Source organism: Schistocerca piceifrons, chromosome 4, assembly GCF_021461385.2.
Source record: "Schistocerca piceifrons isolate TAMUIC-IGC-003096 chromosome 4, iqSchPice1.1, whole genome shotgun sequence".
NCBI classification, from domain to species: domain Eukaryota; kingdom Metazoa; phylum Arthropoda; class Insecta; order Orthoptera; family Acrididae; genus Schistocerca; species Schistocerca piceifrons.
This window is the reverse complement of record NC_060141.1, coordinates 347,034,045-347,055,350: the sequence shown is the minus strand read 5'-3', so window position 1 is coordinate 347,055,350 and position 21,306 is coordinate 347,034,045.

Genomic DNA, 21,306 nt, shown 5'->3' with positions numbered 1-21,306 from the left:
AAATCATCATGTCGACGTGTCGCACATCGGTCAATGTTAGGTCATGTCGGTCGTTCCATCTCAAAATTCGGTGCACATTGCCAATTTCTTTCATAACTTCCGAAATGCCCTGTGTTATTATTTTGCGGCTTTTCCATATTTCTAAGTCCCTCTTCCCGTGTTGGAGCGCGAGTGACCTCTGAAATACGTAATTCTTGTATTACCTGTGTCAGCTGATCTTGTACTTCCCGGATTTCTCTTTGGTGTTGCGTATTAATTTGATTCAGATTTTGTTTCAGTTTCCTAATTTGTTCGCTCTCTTCTGTGTCATTAAAGACTACCAGTTTTGTGTCATTCAGATTATCATCTACCTTCGTAGATAAATTATTTAGCTGATCCGAAAGTTCAACTACTTTCTCTGATAATGAACTAATTTCCTCCATGTGTCTTTCTGAACCAATTTTCAGAGTATCTACTGTGTCCTTTAAGTTTTCTTGAGTTTTTGCAAGTTGCATAACCGAATCGGTAGATGCAACTGAGTCAATTTTAGCTTGCAGGGTCTCATGATTTTGATGAACAATAGTTTGCAGTTCTTTTATGGCTGCTTCGTGATTCTGTAATGCATTTTCATGCCGCGAAAAAATAGGTTGAAAATGCTCACAAATTTGTGTTTTTACGTCATTACAGACTTTTTGACATTTCGATTCAATGTTATGTAACTCAGTAGTTAAATCTTCACGTGTTTGTTCAAGTGTGGTGTCTAACCTTTGAAGATTTTGTTCCATTGTGTCTAACTTATTAAGATTTTGTTCCACTGTGTCTAACTTTTTGAGATTTTGTTCCACTGTGTCTAACTGTTGCTGTGTTTGTCTCTGGTGTTGTTCCATTGTGTCTAACTGTTGCTGTGTTTGTCTCTGGTGTTGTTCCATTGTGTGTAATTTTTCAAGCTTTTGTCCCATTTGTTGCATTAATTGTAATAACAATGCACTGGTGTCTGAAACATGTTCCTCAGTGCTTTTCGGCAGTGAATTTGCACCGGCAACATTCACATTTTGACAAGCGGAAAATGTGTCTTGACTCATTTGAAAAAACGGTGAGGACGCAAAACCTGAATCTACAGTATTTGCAAAATTGTGTCCTGTCATTTCGGATTCCTGAGGCGAGCTGTTGCCGAGCGATCGATCGATAATGCTTCCCTGTTCACTATCTGTTTCACTGTCTACGCCATTGTTTGCAGCCCGCTCCATTTCCCTATGCACAGTTACCAAATTACTACTTTGAACGTCTGTTAATTGATTACACAGTGGTGCTGGCAAGCTACGCTCGTCGTCACTATTATTTCTCAATTTACTTTGGAGCCTAGTGTTACGTTTTTCACACGCCATTATTGTCACAATATTTCACACGATAACACAGAAAAGCACAATTTGAAGAGCAAAAATAAGAGAACACATTAACATAGCACTGAAAATAATATGTAGTTAATTGCAAGCGCAGCTGCGAAATACTTGGTGCAAATCTACATGCATGCCACAACTGTTTTACTGTACAACAATGAAAGGCTGCAACTATAAAGGAGATTCTCTCTACAATTACGCGCTAGCAATAAACAATAGCTACACTAATTACACAAACTACAAGAAAAAAATCAGAAGATTCCAGTGAGGTATCCTCGGCTAAGGGTCGACATATGAAAAGTCCCCTTTGAAGAATTATACATGACTGTCCTTAAACTGACATACAATATTTTTAGCGCAACGCAATCTGACTTTCAGAAATCCCTACAAAAGAATGGCCCTGACTAACATTAACCTATGCATTTCACAAATCGCTTACCTCACAAAAATCTTGGTTACTCGAACTACTGCAATACAGCGAGCGCCACTACTGCCAGCTAAATAAAAGATTCAAACTACGGAAGGCACTAACTACTGATAGGCATAGTTAGCAAATGAAAGATTTTAATAGAGAACAAACAATGTATTTACCTTAATAATCATAATATATATAGCAGTTCACGACAAATTACAAACTTCGCCATCTCTCTCCCCACATCCACCACTGCTGGCGGCTCACCTCCAACTGCGCAACGCTACGCGCTGTTTACAGCCAGATGCCTAACACTACAATGGCAGATAACAATGCAAACTAGCCACAGACTGCACACAGCACAGCCAGTGATTTTTATACAGAGGTGGCGTTACCAATAAAAAAACCTAAACAGCCTGCTTACACTGTCGCAGATAAACCTAAGGCTGGAAGACCAAAATCCGCGACTGATGAAGCAACAACAGTGAGCCTGTTGGCATCATTGAGCAAGAGTCCGCAACGGAGTACTCGTCGCCCATCACAAGAATTTGGGTTAGCCGTACCTCCATACTGCGAATTTTATCGCAGCACAAATGGCACCCCTATAAAATTCAGCTGCTCCATCACTTGAACGAGGATGACCTAGACCGTCAGGTACAGCTCGCAATATGGGTGACACAGCAGCTGCAGATAAACCCACGTTTCCCCTATCAGGTGCTGTTCAGTGATGAAGCCAATTTCTTTATCAATGGTGAAGTGAAGAAGCAGAATCATAGATACTGGTCCGACACAAATCCGCACTGGATTGATACTTACAAAACACACAAAAAGTGATGGTCTGGTGTGGTGTGTGGGGTACCAAAGTCGTTGGACCTTTTTTTTTTTTATTGATGGTGCGGTAACAGCCAACGGTTATCTGAGGTTATTGGATGAAGAAATGTTCCCCTCGTCGTTAACGCAGGATGGGACATTTCCGGAATTCTTCCAGCATGATGGAGCCCCACCACATTATGGGCACAATGTGCGAGCATACCTGGATGTGCAGTTCTCTCAAAAGTGGATTGATCGTAGGGGTGCTGTGGAGTGGCCAGTTGGTTCACCATATTTGACTCCTTTGGATTTTTATCTTTGGGGTCATGTCAAAAAAATGGTTCAAATGGCTCTGAGCACAATGGAACTTAACTTCTGAGGTCATCAGTCCCCTAGAACTTAGAACTACTTAAACCTAACTAACCTAAGGACATCACACACATCCATGCCCGAGGCAGGATTCGAACCTGCGACCGTAGCGGTCTCGCGGTTCCAGACTGTAGCGCCTAGAACCGCAGGGCCACTTCTGCCAGCTGGGGTCATGTCAAACCATTGGTTTATTCTGTGAAAATACGGGATTTGCATCATCGAAAGCAGTGCATTGTTGATGCGTGTGGTCAAATTCAGCCAGATGTGTTGGTCAAAGTTCATCAGGACTGGGTTCGGAGGATAGCATTAACAATCCAACATAATGGACAACATATCGAGCCATTCCTATGACTGTTGGTGGTCTCTCGGTACTGTGTAACATCGGCGTAATGTCTCTTCGACACATAACACACACGCTGCCGAGCGTCCCACCGCTGCCACATGTAACTGGCTATAAACCGAGAATGAATAAAGTTATGTTTAAAATAATAACGGCATTGTTTTTCTGGTGAAATTCTCTATCTGTTTTATATGTCACATGACCACATTCTCATTTGAAATTTTGGAATTGAATCCAAGATGGCAGCTTTCAAGATGGCCACCATGTTGGTGGCATAGCCTACAAAGTTTCCCCCTTCCCGTTCCTCGTGTGTAGGGCCTCTGTTTCCTTGTTTGCTACTATTTTATGAGGGTGTTTCCGGACTTTTGGACCACCATATATATATCAGCTGCATTTCCTTATGCGTTTCGAGAGACATTTGCAGTTTCGTTGTTGCGATATGTAGTTCGAACCATCCCAAACAACTGCTGCTCATCATGCCTTTCATGCGACGTCCAGTCTCACCTTGAAGCATTGGACTGTTTCCCATTACAAACAAAATTATGTGTAAAGCGAAATTCTACATAGGCATTCGATAAAGCGATCCCAGATTAGACAAGTGCGACGTTTGGTCTTGCGGTATTTATTGACAGGGACTATAAAGCAGCGTGAACAATCGATACTCCAGTAGCAGTCCTTGCGCAACTTACCCTGTCACGTGTTCCTCCCTGTCCTGCGCTGTGTGCTAGAGTCACGCAGCAACTCCACACACAAGGAGAAGACGGTAAGTGGCATAACCCGATTTTCCAGAAACTTCGCTCAGTAGAAGAAGAGTCGAAATAAGCGAACACATGTCTCAGCTTATCCGTAGATACTCGACCGCTTATGAGAAAACGACCGTCAAAGTTTTCGACATAATTTTGATACCTTTTCGTCCGAGTAGCTCAGCCCGATTGGTGGCACAGTGGCTACCTTCTCCGACTGTCGCGTTTTGCATCCCGTGTTCAAAACGCGGTAATTGTTTTTATTTATCTTATTCATTTACATATCCATGTCCGTAGAAGGTTACTACACAAATGTTTATTATTAAGTGAGGGGATACGACTGTGTTATATTAATTGTAAAATTACAACTAGTTTTGACAGTAAGTGTCGTACATTTGTTAAACAATATCCATGTTATGGAATTTTCATGGGTTAATTTTTTTTAATTCTCACATTCTTATATTTCTTCCTACTATATCAGTTCCTAATTCTCATATCTCATCTTATGTTTATTCGCCAGGAAGATTTGGTGTATTCACGTTGGAGGACACCAATCATAGAAACATTCGAAAATAGAAATTGTGAACAATACCAGCATCGCAAGAAGGTAAATTTATCACAACAACACTTCTTTGTACAAATTTCTCTCGTAAGCAAACATCGTTAACATTGCTGCAGATTTCATATGTTGGCAAAAATTTAGCAGCAAACCAGGCATAACGGATCACTTTTCCGAAAACTGGCGTTTGCAATTTATTATCAATCAAGATACATCACAGAAACTTGAACGAAAATGATTTAAAATAATGTTTTCCTTCATTTATTATCTTTCTTTTCTTTTTAATTCGTTCACCCTATAATTATTAAACGAATAAGGACAAGGTTATTTCAATACATACTGAAAAACATTCGTGTAGTTATCCTCTATGGAGATCGGATATAAATGAAAATTAAAAATAAAAGAATTATAAACGGATTTAGAACACAGGACGCAAAAGTGTGAAACCGCGACACCAGCCACTGTGCCATCACTTCTGTTGAACTACCACCTCGCTAAAAGACACATAACGAAATAAAAGTGCCTCGAAAATTTTGCTCGTTTTCTTCCGAACGATCGAGTATCTAGGGGTAAGCCAAGACACGTGTTAGCTTATTTTGGCTCCTCTTCCACTGAGCGAAGTTTCTGGGAAATCGGTTACGGAACTTGTGGTGCTCTCCTCGTCGGTTGTACTGGGTACTGGTTATCTTCGAGTTTTACTGTCCCTATTAATAAATATCGCTAAGCCGAATATCGCATTGGACTAATCTGAGAACGCTCTGTCGAATCTGTACCTAAAATTCTGCTTTAAAACTCATTTTGTGTGTAACAGGAAACAATCCGACGTTTCCGTTGACACTGGTCGTCACATGAAACATATCATGAGCAGTACTTGTTTGAACCGATTCGACCAACAGATTGATTAACAGTTTGCAAAAGCGATATTTCGAATATATGAAAATCAGTAATTTCATAAAAACATGTACATTCCAGATGCTTGAAGGTGCGATTCAAAGAACTGAAGATATTAAATGTTGGGTACGATCTATTTTTTTAATACATCCTGTGAGCAAAGGGTCAATTTAGACGAGGTCATCATCGTTAAAGATGTAATACTCACTCACTTGGGTCCGATTAATTCTGCTGTGAAAAATTATGTAATTCTACATAAGCAGCTTGGTAATTTACCGAAAAGAAATGAAAAGGTGCAGCGTCTAACAACCCTACCACAACAAAGGTCAAAAATTAATTATGATTGTAGTGTTGCTCACGCTGCTAAATATTGCATTTTCGGGCAACAACAAAGTTATTTATGTGGCAGGTGTCATTAGAGCACAGTTAATAAAGTCATTTCTTGAAATAATGGATAAACTAGGCACTCATCTTTTCGTGTTTCCCACGCTGGTCTCGTTGTGAACTCATCGCTCAATCGTCGAAAATCTAGGTAGTGACGATTCCAAGCTCGGATGCAAAGAGGCCTACGTGTTATTCTGCGATATTCAAAAGCTTTATAGACGTGTTTTATAAACCATTCTTGAAGATTAAACTTTTGCAAGTTAGGACAATGGTGATGTAAAAAAGTAATCAGCACTCCGAATTTAAGTTACACTTCTTTTTTATTACCTTTGTTGCAATATCATGTAACTCGTTCCAAAACATGACTTCACAATATAAAACGTACTTGAAAATATCTTCCTCACTGTTAAAGTTCACATTTCATAAACTGACTACAATTTGCGTCTTTTTACCATGACGACCAAAGCTTGACTCTCTAATAACCGCTTACGTGCGCAAAAATCAGAGTTACGAGTACGTCAAAGATCATAGTGACAAAAGAAAGAATACACATAAGAATAATATCATTGTGATATAGACATATCGATGTATCGAAGTACCTCTACATTAATGAAATCAAATCTGAATGTTGTCACAGAAATAAGTTAACTACTTTAGAGAAACACAGTAGAATATTGCTGGTATCGAGAGGTTGAGGTGAGGTGCCGTAATGGTTACGTAATTCAAGTACCATTACAAGCGCTAGAGAATGAACCACGCTGTAACGTTTTAATTTTAGAACGAGTCGCTAATGATTAAAGCTGATATGCTGTATGGCTGAAATATTAAAGATACGCTTAGCCCGGACTGAGTGGCAAGGACGATTCGTTCACTCTGTTCCACACATTCGCTTCGTCACGTTCCTCGCGTGTAGACACACGCATCTGGTTGTACGCAAACCCTAATTGTGTATGGCGGTGTCGAAGTGCGCAAATCTGACAGGGGTGTGGGGAGCAGGGAGGCGGACCGTTCCCAGCGGAGGACAGCAACGGGCCCGGCGGATATGGCCGCTATCGACCCGCTTGTCTGCAGCTGGTATCGATAATTAAAAAAGCAGCGAGATAGCGGCGCAAACACAGCTGCGCCGGAGTGGGCCGCCGATAACCGCTGCGGTGGGACGTGGCAGTGGCAGTGGCACAGGCAGAGGCTGGGACGGCAGTGGCGGCTGTGTTGTGTACGGTGCCAGCCACGCGGCTCGGCTGTCGATGCGCGTAGCCTGTCCCCTGTCCGCAAGTCTGCGTGTTCGAAACGCACGAACAGTGTTTCTAAAAGGCCGCCTACACGGCTTCGGTCTTCGTTTTCCGCCAGTGCTCTATCTACACATCTTCGATTAGAACAAAACCCTCACAATGGAGGGATCTAGTATCAGGGGTCCCACGAGGATCACGCCCATTACTCTTCTCCATATACAGGGTGGTCCATTGATAGTGGCCGGGCCAAATATATCACGAAATAAGCATCAAAGGAAAAAACTACAAAGAACGAAACTCGTCTAGCTTGAAGGGGGAAAGCAGATGGCGCTATGGTTGGCCCGCTAGATGCTGCTGCCATAGGTCAAACAGATATCAACTGCGTTTTTTTTACGAACCCCCATTTTTATTACATATTCGTGTAGTACGTAAAGAAATATGAATGTTTTAGTTGGACCACTTTTTTCGCTTTGTGATAGATGGCGCTATAATAGTCACAAACTTATAAGTACGTGGTATCACGTAACATTCCGCCAGTGCGGACGGTATTTGCTTCGTGGTACATTAACCGCGTTAAAATGGACCTTTACCAATTGCGGAAAACATCGATATCGTGTTGACGTATGGCTATTGTGATCAAAATGCCCAACGTGCGTGTGCTATGTATGCTGCTCGGTATCCTGGACATCATCCAAGTGTCTGGACCGTTCGATGGACAGTTACGTTATTTAAGGAAACAGGAAGTGTTCAGCCACATGTGAAACGTCATGCACGAGTTGCAACAAATGATGATGCCCAAGTAAGTATTTTAGCTGCTGTCGTGGCTAATCCGCACATCAGTAGCGCGAGAATTAGGAATCTCAAAAACGTCGGTGTTGAGAATGTTATATCAACATCGATTGCACCCGTACCACTTTTCTGTGCACCAGGAATTGCATGGCGACGACTTTCAACGTCGTGTACAGTTCTGCCACTGGGCACAAGAGAAATTACGGGACGATGACAGATTTTTTTGCACGCGTTCTATTTAGCGACGAAGCGTCATTCACCAACAGCGGTAACGTAAACCGGCATAATATGCACTATTGGGCAAAGGAAAATCCATGATGGCTGCGACAAGAGGAACATCAGCGACCTTGGCGGGTTCATGTATAGTGCGTCGTTATGGGAGGAAGGATAATTGGCCCCCATTTTATCGATGGCAATCTAAATGGTGCAATGTATGCTGATTTCCTACGTAATGTTCTACCGATGTTACTACAAGATATTTCACTGCATTACAGAATGGCGATGTACTTCCAAGATGATGGATATCCGGCACATAGCTCGCGTGCGGTTGAAGTGGTATTGAATAGCATATTTCATGACAGGTGGAATGGTCGTCGAAGCAGCGTACCATGGCCCGTACGTTCACCGGATCTGACGTCCGTGGATTTCTTTCTGTGGAGAAAGTTCAAGGATATTTGCTATCGTTGTCCACCGACAACGCCTGACAACATGCGTCAGCGCAGTGTCAATGCATGTGCGAACATTACGGAAGGTGAACAACTCGCTGTTAAGAGGAATGTCGTTAAACGTATTGCCAAATGCATTGAGGTTGAAGGACATCATTTTGAGCATTTATTGCATTAATGTGGTATTTAAAGGTAATCACGCTGTAAGAGCAGGCGTTCTCAGAAATGATAAGTTCATAAAGGTACATGTATCACATTGGAACAATTGAAATAAAATGTTCAAAAGTACCTACTTTCTGTATTTTAATTTAAAAAACCTACCTCTTACCAACCGTTCGTCTAAAATTGTGAGCCATATGTTTGTGACTATTACAGCGCCATCTATCACAAAGCGAAAAAAGTGGTCCAACTAAAACATTCATATTTCTTTACGTACTACACGAATATCTAACAAAAAAGGGCGTTACTATTTAAAAGAACGCATTTTGACCTATGGCAGCGCCATCTAGCGGGCCAACCATAGCGCCATACGGTTTCTCCCTTCAAGCTAGACAAGTTTCGTTCTATGTAGTTTTTTCGTTTGACGCTTATTTCACCCGGTCACGATCAATGGACCACCCTGTGTACACTGACATGAAGTCATGCGGTACCTCCTAATATTGTCGGAAATCCTGTTGCAGGCCGTAGTGCAGCACCTCCACATGACCTGGAGTCAACAAGTCGTTGCTAGTTCCCTGCAGAAACATTGAGCCATGCTGCATCTGTAGCTGTCGATAGTTGCGAAAGTGTTGCCGGAGCAGGATGTTGTGCACGAACTGACCTCTCGATTATGTCTCATCAATATTCGATGGGATTAGTGTCGGGCGAATGGGTGGGCAAATCATTCGCTCGAATTGTCCAGAATGTCATTCAAACCAGTCGCGAATAATCGTGGCCCGGTGGCACGACATCGATGTTTGGGACATGATCATCATGAACAGCTGCAAATGGTCTCCATAACCACTTCCAGTGAATGATCGGCTCAGTTGGATAAGAGGACCTAGTCCACTCCATGTAAACACGGCCCACAATATTATGAAGCCACCATCCGCTTGCACAGTGCATAGTTGACAACTTAGGGCCATGGCTTCTTCGGGTTGCGCGACTCTCGAACCCTACCATCAGCTCTTACCAACTGAAATCGGGTCTCACCTGACCAGGCCACAGTTTTCCATTCGCCTAGGGTCCAACCGACATGATCACAAGCCCAGAGGAGGTACTGCAGGTGATGTCGTTCTGTTAGCAAAGGCACTTGCGTTGGTCGTCTGCTGCCATAATCTATTAACGCCGTTTTTCGCCGCACTGCCCTAAGGGATACATACGTCTAAAGCCCCACATTGCTTTCTGCTGTTATTTCACATAGTGTCGTTGCCTGTTAGCAATGACAACTCTACACAGACGCCGCTGTTCTCGGTCGTTAAGTGAATGCTGTCTGCCACTACGTTGTCCGTGGTGAGAAGTAACGCTTGGAACTTGGTATTCTCGGCACACTCTTGACACCGTGGATCTCGGCGTACTGAATTCCCTAAAGGTTTCCGTAATGAAATGTACTATGCGTCTAGCTCCAACCAGCATTCCTCATTCAAAGTCTGTTAATTCCCGTCGTGAAACCATAATCACGTCGTAAACCGTTTCGCATGAAGCACTTGAGTAGATACGACAGCTCCGCCAATGCATTACCCTCTTTTACCTTGTGTGTGCAATACTGCCGCCGTCTGGATACGAACATATTGCTATCGCACAACTTTTGTCACCTCATGTTATAAATCAATAAGTCATCTTACAGCGTGTGGCGAAGGTTTCAGCACATTCCCCTGTCACGCTCCCCTCCCCCCCCCCCCCCCACCCGCTAACACCCCCAAAATATTGTTCCTTACATGACCTCTTACCTTCTGGCAATGTGACCAAAATACCTGCTGATTATCATTATTGTGCAGCTACTGACAAGGCCCACTGTGGTCTATAAGTATCGTATCGCAGCCAAACATGGTAGATGTGCTAATGCGTTAATGCTGATCCGATTTACGCTGGAAAAAAATTAGATCCAATTTTGGCCACCAGATGCAAATCTTTCGCTGTAAGTGCAAGAAAGACGAACAGAAACGTTTCCATATTGAGGAAGGGGACGTGGGCAGAAAAGGTCGAAAAAGAGAGAAAGGCATAATTTTGATTTTATTAATAATCACCGCTTACAGAATTTATTCAAAATGAGCACCGGAGAGGTCGACGAGACGCTGCAGCCGTACAATGACGTGATTAATAGTTGCTCACAGCAGGTCCGGTGGAATCCTGTAGGCTAGTATACAGGAAAACGTTGCTCAGATTCCACCGGACCTGCTGTGAGCAACTATTAATCACGTCATTGTACGGCTGCAGCGTCTCGTCGACCTCTCCGGTGCTCATTTTGAATAAATTCTGTAAGCGGTGATTATTAATAAAATCAAAATTATGCCTTTCTCACTTTTTCGACCTTTTCTGCCCACGTCCCCTTCCTCAATATGGAAACGTTTCTGTTCGTCTTTCTTGCACTTACAGCGAAAGATTTGCATCTGGTGGCCAAAATTGGCCCGAACATCTCCCTGGTAAACGCGTACTTCTAGTTATCTGCAGAGCAAAAGTCACATGGATTCAAATTGGCTGATCTTGCAGGTCATGCATCTCGAAAACCTCTGGAGATAACACGTTCGTGGAAAATTGTATTAAATAGATCTTTCACTGGGCGAAAACAGTGGTTGCAGCACAGTTGCACTCTTCGAAAGTAGGCATGATATGGTGTTCAAAACTGGTTCAGATGGCTCTGAGCACTATTGGACTTAACGTCTGAGGTCATCACTCCCCTAGAACTTAGAACTACTTAAACCTTACTAACCTAAGGACGTCACACACATCCATGCCCGAGGCAGGATTCGAACCTGCGACCGTAGCTGACATGGTGTACAAGGATGCCTCGTTAACGTACAGACGTCACGGTACACCTGACAAACCCTTTTTCTTTAAAGAAGAACGGACCGAGAGTAAAGATGCTTGTAAATCCATACCATACAGTCACATATGGTGATTTCAAAATGGTTCAAATGGCTCTGAGCACTATGCGACTTAACTTCTGAGGTCATCAGTCACCTAGAACTTAGAACTAATTAAACCTAACTAACCTAAGGACATCACACACATCCATGCCCGAGGCAGGATTCGAACCTGCGACCGTAGCGGTCGCACTGTTCCAGACTGTAGCGCCTAGAACCGCACGGCCACTCCGGCCGACTATGGTGATTTAAATGGCTCTTCGTGCACAACCTTCGGTTTAACAGTACCTCAAATGCGGCAGTTCTGTAGATTCACTGCACCCTGTTGTGTAAAATGTGCCTCGTCACTTCAGAGAATATTGCTCAGCCACGTGTCATAAATATCGATAGGTGCCAGACGCGGAAGAGGAAATCCCGAACGCTGGTGTCAATCATGAGGTTCCAGTTGTTACACTGTCTCGGTCTTGTACGCGTACCAGTAAAATAGACTGAAAAACGTCTTGTGCTCTTGACCTTAGGATCGGCAGTTCTCGTGACACTGCACATGCACAAACACCAGCTGAGATATGTGCTGCATGGTCAGTTACAGCAACAGCAACCTCGTCGATAACTTCCACCGACAGAGGACACCTTTTGCTCCCCCGTTCCAAACCAAACTAACGTGGGTTTTCGAATTTCATTAGCAAGTTCTTTAAGCCAATTAATGTTGTAGGGTTTCTGCTCAGATCTGTCAGTCAGCGACACTTTCTCGATGCAGCAGTGTAATGGGTGCGGTTCACATAAAATAGTCTCAGTAACAGCACACGGTCTCTATTCCCGATACCCATACTGTTCATTCACTTTATGGCATGTCAAATGACACTGTGGATGCAATACCGTCATACAAACAATGTAAAGCGCCAGACTTGCACGTAGTGTCCAAAATTGGTGCTAAATTTTACCCAGCGTAAATCGGTTCCTGGTTAACGCATTAGCATTTCTACCAAGTTTCTTTGCCATACGATTATTACAGCCCACACTGGACTCCCGTGAGTAGCTGCACTTTAATTATAACCACCTAGTATTCCATCTGATTTTGGCTGACAAGAAACGTCAGTTTTGTTCTGATGTCAAATTCCTCAGGATCGATTCATTAATTCAATTTGGTGCCCGTGGTATTCGAAGTAAATCTTCTATAGCTCCACAATTCTAACCAATTCTGCCCATTACAATCGAAGTAATCTTCAATAGCGCCACTTTTCCAGAGCATAAATCCTGGGACGATTGGTAGTCTTAATTGTCCTGGTTTCAGCTGCTTAAGTCGCGATAGGGAAGATCAAATTTCCGACGAGGGTGAGCTTTGTTTTGGTAGCGACGGATGGGTCCTACCAAATGCCAGAAAGTTTTGCTGTAGAATTTCTCACAGTCTAAATGCCCTATTTATCTCAGGCACGCAGTCTGTAGTATCAGCGACAACGGATCGTAAATACTCGAAGGGACTGACGATACTGAAGCCAGTAATTGTTGTGATGTAAGTTTGTTGTCATTAGAGTGATGTACAACTGAAATTATACACTAAATTGCACACTAAATTACGCACTAAATGAAATAGTAGTCAATCAAAGTTAGTTTGGTACACCGCCACTCGATGAATCTTTGAACGCAAATATAATAAAATTATCTGTCTATTCTGTACATAGTCACCTTAAATATCTTTGCACGCTGAACACAAGGGCAATACACAGTCTTTGGTTTGCAAAGGTTGCATAATTAAGTAAAGCGCGGGCAAGCTAGCAGGTAACAGTCCAGTCGAGTCGCAGTCTTGTTCAATAGTAGTTGCGGAGTCCTGAAGAGAGGGTGTTGTATTATGGCGTAATGAGCAGCTTTGAATCGGAGGTGTCACACAGATATTTCTATTTGATATGTTCCATGACGTGTAACCTGAGGATGAACTATGTTTTTCCAGATGGCTGTATAAAGAGATGGCATTTCAGAGAAAGGTAACTTATTTTGAGTTTGTGAGCTGCAAGCCTGAATTCAGTAATAATTACTGTGCAAGGATTCCATTGTGTCCCATGATACCTTCGTGCTGGTCATCAGGGAGAACTATCAATCACGTGCTCAGTATTCTAATTAGCCCTCGCTCATTTAGATTAGCGTAAGAACATAGTATTAGAAAGTCAAGAAAGTAAATAATTCTAACACATATATTTCATACAAGCAGAGATTATGAGTACGATAATTCACAGAGAGAATTCTGATTATTCATATTATCACTATTTAAAAAACAGTCGTAGATTGCACAGTGTTCTTTATTAACTCAAGAACGACGCGTTTCGCCTGGATAGGGCTTCATCAGGATATGTTAAAAAATCAGAAATTATCTCAACATGTAAAGAATTTTCTCAAACCTACGGCTGTTTTTTAAATAATAGCTATACAAACTTGCTATACCACGACGCCAAGATGGGATGGAATAATGATATTCATATTACTTGGAATTTACTTTTGTGTCATTAAAAGAACTGAATTTCGAAGCACTTCCTTTGGCATTAATAAACATTTCACTGGTCACGGATGGCAGCAAGTGTACACTAATCAACCAGAATGAAACAAATATTAAACTGAGTTAATATGAACAAAGTGCGAGCCGACAGAAAAAGATCTATACTAATACCATAAATGTGAAGGTAGCTCTGTCTGTTATGTTTTTACGACTAAACCACTGAACAGAATTCGATGAAATCTGGTAAGCAGATAGTTCAAACCTCAGGAAAGCCCGCCTCGGCAGCTGTGGGGTCAATGCGGCAGATTCTAAACCATAGGGACCCAGGTTCGATTCCTGAGCGGGTCGAAGATTTTCTCCACTCGTGGACTGGGAGCTGTATTGTCCTTATCTTCCTATCGTCATAACTAACATTAAAATCGAGTGCATGGTGTCAATGACAAGTCTAAGCCTATGTAACTTCGTACCAGGATACGGCTTGACCTTAATGAATATTCTGAATTATTGAAGGACACTGTCGATCGCCTTTACACTGTTGAGATGGCTGTATGGGCAAGCACCGAAACCCAACAAAATAAAACAAAAACAAGAAACAAACCCTGGGGTAGAACATGGGCTGCTTTGGAATGTGTAGTACAATGCGCTTATTAATTTTAAGAATATTACGTGATTTAGGGAAAAATTACTCTTTGAAAAAGCTGTTTACTCTTTGACTTTTGACTTTATCATATTGGTGAAAATGCTTTTATTGCTTAGTGTGTTCTACATAACATGATTGCCGGCCGGTATGGCCGTGCGGTTCTAGGCGCTTCTGTCTGGAACCGCGTAGCCGCTACGGTCGCAGGTTCGAATCCTGCCTCGGGCATGGATGTGTGTGATGTCTTTAGGTTAGCTAGGTTTAAGTAGTTCTAAGTTCTAGGGGACTGATGAACTCAGATGTTAAGTCCCATAGTGCTCAGAGCCATTTGAACCATTCTGAACATGAAATGATTCAGTTTAATTGATACAATACTTATACTGTCCAAACGAGTTTAATCCACACTTCCTACTAATATTATTAAATACGAAAAGTAACTCTGTCTGTTACGTTTCCATGATTAAACTGCTCAACCGATTTAGATAAAATTTTGCATGGAATTACTTGAACCCTCAGGAAGAATATAGGCTACTTCAGAAAGTTAAAAAAAAGAGACCCCCTAAGAGGGCGAAGTGGGGAAAGGAACATCATTTTTATATCAATGAACATAAACCACGTTAAAGAATTATTAATTTAGTTGTATAATGTACACATTGTATAATGCATATCTGCTGCAATAGCGCTATGCATAACTTACACGCTCCTGGCCCATGCCACGCTGCTCCAACTGCTCGGCAGAGATGCGGTGCATGCCGCATGTTGTGTGCTGGGGCAGTTGTGGGAGAGGAGGGGGCGTTCACACAATGCTTATGGGAACAGGCAAACAAACATGTGAGGCAGCTGACGTTATTGCACGAGCGATAGCTTATTTACTCACGATCACTCACCATAACAAAATTACTAATATGCAAGCCGTTGGTAACAGCTAGACTGCTATAAATGAAAAAGGCACAAAATAGGGAGAAGATACTTCATATAGGATCAGAAAGTACATGGAAAGAGGTTATTTTGCGGAAATTGTGTTGTTCATTTACCAACTGACATGTGTATTTTTTAAAACTGGTATATACTCGTATTTCAAGCTCTTAAACTCTTTCCAACAGTAAATTCATTAGAGACATAACGACAAATATAAGTATACTGATGTATGTGCCCTATTTCATATTCGCCATTTTTTATTTTATTGCTACCAACATTGCAATGTTCTCTTATGAAGACAGCTAAATAACTACCCGTTTGGCCCACATATAACATCAGAGAACATTGTACACCGCGATTTAAACCTCCGCTCTGTCGCGGAAACATTCTCGACATCAATATACTTTTATCTGCAAAGGATGGGAAACTGGTAGTGAACGTAAAAGTAAGGTTATAATGTTTAGTATAAGTTTCAAATGTTTCCCTTTTAATTAATGTTGCATAGTGTTGTTCCTCAGAAGCATACCACAGCAAGCAGCGGATACTTCATTCACAATTGATTTAACTCCCAGTGAACCTCAGAGTTATGTAAATGCAAGGGCAGTGTTATGTAACGCACAGACGATGCCCCCACCTCTTTGAACGAAATTCTTGAAGGCGCTGTCAATATAACTACAATTTTAGAGGAGATATGAAGCACCTAAAAAAGTTTTCATGCTAATGTTCTTACAAAACTCCTAAAGTTTAAAGTAAGTTCGACTTCAAACATGTCTTTCTTTCTATATATTATACTGATACAACATGAAAGTCGTCAGTTCACACTTTTTATAGACAGCGAAACACTTATTTATATATACACAGGGCAGCAGACAGAACATCCTGTCAATCTGTCTGTCAGAATAACGACAGCTTGTCTGTTAAGCCGTGCAGCCTGAGTGCGGTATTAGGTTGTTCTCCACTCTTCTCGTTCTTCTTCTTCTATTTCCTGGCGATATCCCGTGTATGCTTGTGGTCGGCTTTCTGTCCTGGATTTGGCATCGGTAGTGGTAAGGATGACCAGATACCCTCGTTCTCACTGCAACCCCTCCTCCCCCACCCACCCAACCATCCACCATCGCCATGTTACTTACACTGCACATGCAGTTCTACCAAAATTTCAACCATCAAGCTACCTACCCCTACACCTACGTGACCACAAAACCCATCCTACCAGCTATAACATAATAGTGATTTCCCTCTCCATGTCATGGTTCCTTTTCTCTGCACTATTCTGTTCAAATCTGTGTGAAATCTTATGGGACTCAACTGCTAAGGTCATCAGTCCCCAAGCTTACACACTACTTAACCTAAATTATCCTAAGGACTAACACACACGCCCATGCCCGAGAGATGACTCGAACCTCAGCCGGGACCAGCCGCACAGTCCATGACTGCAGCGCTCGAGACCGCTCGGCTAATCCCGCGCGGCTGACCTATTCTCCTTCCCTTTCCAACTGCTTGTTTTGGAATCCTGTTCGTCGTCATTTCCACACCACATACTTTCCCAAACACTTTCCCAAGGATGTCACCATCACCTGGCTGACCATCGATACTTATGTTTTCAGCTCCCTAAAGCCAAATTCCAGGATAATTCCTCTGAAAGCGACATCGACAGTTTCCTCCCCTATTCTTTGGCAAGCTGAGAATGTACTTTTCTAACGACGTCGTCGTCTAGGGGACTTTAAACATTAATCTCCCTTAGTACCCTTTCCTTGAGTTCCATATTGTCCTGCGAAACTGTAGTACTTCTCTTCTGACTTCAACTCTGCTAATTTTGATGACCAAACGAATTACATACATCAAAAAAATTAAAAATTACCCCGGTTCCTCGAAATCTTGAACATAGACGTTGACTGTGGATATTGTATGACACTAAACCCGCCCAAAGATGTAAACAACCATGAATGAGAAGCGCCTATTAAACGGAGAGGGTCCCAGAGTCCATCAGTTCCAGTCATTCCACCAGGAAGGAGGTACACGGCTCGTGTTGTCTATAGTTCAACCATGCCTAGACGGTCAATACCGCGGTTCGATCGCGTTCGCATTGTCACTTTGTGCCAGGAAGGACTCTCAACAAGGGAAGTGTCCAGGCGTCTCGGAGTGAACCAAAGCGATGTTGTTCGGACATGGAAGAGACACAGACAGGAAATGTCGATGACATTCCTCGCTGCCGGCCGCTGGTGGCCGAGCGGTTCTAGGCGCTTCAGTCTGGAACCGCGCGACCGCTACGGTCACAGGTTCGAATCCTGCCTCGGGCATGGATGTGTGTGATGTCCATAGGTTAGTTAGGTTTAAGTAGTCCTAAGTTCTAGGGGACTGATGACCTCAGATGTTAAGTCCCATAGCGCTCACAGCCATTTGAACCATTCCTCGCTCAGGCCGCTCAAGGGCTACTACTGCAGTGGATGACAGCTACCTAAGGATTATGGCTCGGAGGAACCCTGACAGCAACGCCACCATGTTGAATAATGCTTTTCGTGCAGCCACAGGACGTCGTGTTACGACTCAAACTATGCGCAATAGGCTGCATGATGCGCAACTGCACTCCCGACGTCCATGGCGAGATCCATCTTTGCAACCATAACACCATGCAGCGCGGAACAGTTGGGCCCAACAACATGCCGGATGGACGTCTCAGGATTGGCATCAAGTTCTCTTCACCTATTAGTGTCGCATATGCCTTCAACCAGACAATCGTCGGAGACGTGTTTGGAGGCAACCCGATCAGACTGAACGCGTTAGACACACTGTCCAGCGAGTGCAGCAAGGTGGAGGTTCCCTGATGTTTTGGGGTGGCATTATCTGGGGCCGATGTACGCCGCTGGTGGTCATGGACAGCGCCGTAACGGCTGTACATCACGTGAACACCATCCTCTGACCGATAGTGCAACCATATCGGCAGCCTATTGGTGAGGCATTCGTCTTCATGGACGACAGTTCGAGCTCCCATCGTGCACATCTTGTAAATGACTCCCTTCATGATAACGACATCGTTCGACTACAGTAGCCAGATATGAACCCTATCGAACATGCCTGGGATGAATTAAAACGACCTTTTTATGGACGACGTGACCCACCAACCACTCCGAGGATTCTACGCCGAATTGCCGTTAAGGAGTGGGACAATCTAGATCAACAGTGCCTTGATGAACTTGTGGAAAGTATGCCACGACGAATACAGGCATGTTACGACTCAAACTGTGCGCAATAGGCAGCATGATGCGCAACTGCACTCCCGACGTCCATGGCGAGATCCATCTTTGCAACCATAACACCATGCAGCGCGGTACGTCCTATTGGACGTGCTAATGAGTATTAGAGGTACCGGTGTGTACAGCAATCTGGAACACCACCTCTGAAGGTCTCGCTGTAAGGTGGTACAACATGCAATGTGTGGTTTTCATGAGCAATAAAAAGGGCGGAAATGACGTTTATGTATCTCTATTCCAATTTTATGTAGAGGTTCTGAAACTCTCGGAACCGAGGTGATGCAAAACTTTTTTTGATGTGTGTATTAACTTTTTAAATCAGAGTGAAATAACTCCGTCACCATTTATGCCGAGGGTATGCAAATATCAAGGGCAAGTAACAACTTTGCAATTCACGAAGTACGTCGCAGGTGAACTTGAACATCTCAGAGACACACCGCAATAGTAATAAGATATTTCACTTCCACCTTTTAACTTCCACCTTCACACAAGTAAATACTAGCTCGTAGTATACCATTCCCCGACTCAGGTAACAAAAAAAATAAAATGTCGGAGCTCTACACTACATCGAACACATGACTTAGAAATTGTTTATAACTGGCTGTATGAAGACGTTAAACTAGAAGTTTCACCGGGCAAGAGCAACTGACGGTCTGGCCAGGGCATCAGCAATGTCGTGTTTACGTCCAAGAAACGGCGAGAGAGGCATTAACTGAGTTCACTCGAGTATCCTTACAGGTGGAGCGCAGCCTCACGCTGCACGTCTATCCGACCATTACCTACATATGACAACAATTAAACGCAGACCACCACTTTTGTTTGGTAGTGCTCCTCGTACAGTATCACTGTGATAACATTTATTTTATGTGTGACGTGTCTCGGCTATTTAAATCTGAAGCTTCCTTATTTCGCAAAAATTTCATGTCGTAAGCCGTTTTTGAAACTGTCGTCTCGTTCGCACATGACGACTTGTTTATTCTAGTATTTTTAAAGGCAAGTCGCACAGACAGATAAAAGTGTTCTAATTGCCTTGCTAAACTTTATATGGAGCACTGTGCCACAAAGAAAAGGTTCAAATGGCTCTGAGCGCTATTGGACAACATTTGAGGTCATCAGTTCCCTAGAACTCAGAACTACTTAAACCTAACTAACCTAAGGACATCTCACACATCCATGTCCGAAGCAGGATTCGAACCTGCGACCGTAGCGGTCGCGCGGTTCCAAACTGAAGATCCGCTCGGCCACTTCGGCCGACATGAGACAGAAGCAGTGAGGCTGGGCCGTTTTATCAAGCGTTTCGACTGTTCACTTGTTTCCATAAAACCTGAAGCTGTTGTTTTAAACGTAGGTGAAATAAATTGCATAAGCCCCTGATATTCTAAAAGTTCGCGTACAGTGTCTGTTATTGCAGTCGCAACCGACCTTGCCTATTTGATGTACCGGACGGTTATACCGGGTGATCAAAAGGCAGTATAAATTTGAAAACTGAATAAATCACGGAATAATGTAGATACAGAGGGACAAATTGACACACATGCTTGGAATGACATGGGGTTTTATTAGAACCTAAAAAATGCAAAAGTTCACAAAATGGTCGACAGATGGCGCTTCATCTGATCAGAATAGCAACAATTAGCATAACAAAGTAAGACAAAGCAAAGATGATGATCTTTACAGGAAATGCTCAATATGTCCACCATCATTCCTCAACAGTAGCTGTAGTCGGGGAATGATATTGTGAACAGCACTGTAAAGCATGTCCGGAGTTATGGTGAGGCACTGGCGTCGGATGTTGTCTTTCAGCATCCCTAGAGATGTCGGTCGATCGCGATACACTTGCGACTTCAGGTAACCCCTAAGCCAATAATCGCACGAACTGAGGTCAAGGGACCTGGGAGGCCAAGCATGACGAAAGTGCAGGCTGAGCACACGATCATCAGCAAACGACGCACATCTGTCGGACATTTCGTGAACTTTGTTTTTTTTTTTTTTTTTTGTTCTAATAAACCCCCACGTCATTCCAAGCATGTGTGTCCATTTTTACCTCTCTATCTACATTATTCCGTGGTTTATTAAGTTTTCAAATTTATACTGACTTTTTGATCACCCGGTACTTATAGTGCAGCTAGTCACAGAGGTCCTTTTCGGGCTGTAATCATCGTTTGGCAGCGAAATTTGGTACATATTCTAATAGAATAACGTGACACCCATTTATGCTGGAAAAGTTACAGTGTTGACCATACGGTACAAATCTGGTGCTGTGAATGCAAGAAAGGCGCCTCATCTGTAATAGTCCAGTGAAACTGTCAGAAAAAAAGCCTGTACCTTGCAAAAGGTGGGGTACAAGATTTTATTTTTTTAACTCGTTCATATTGTTGGAAAGGTTAGA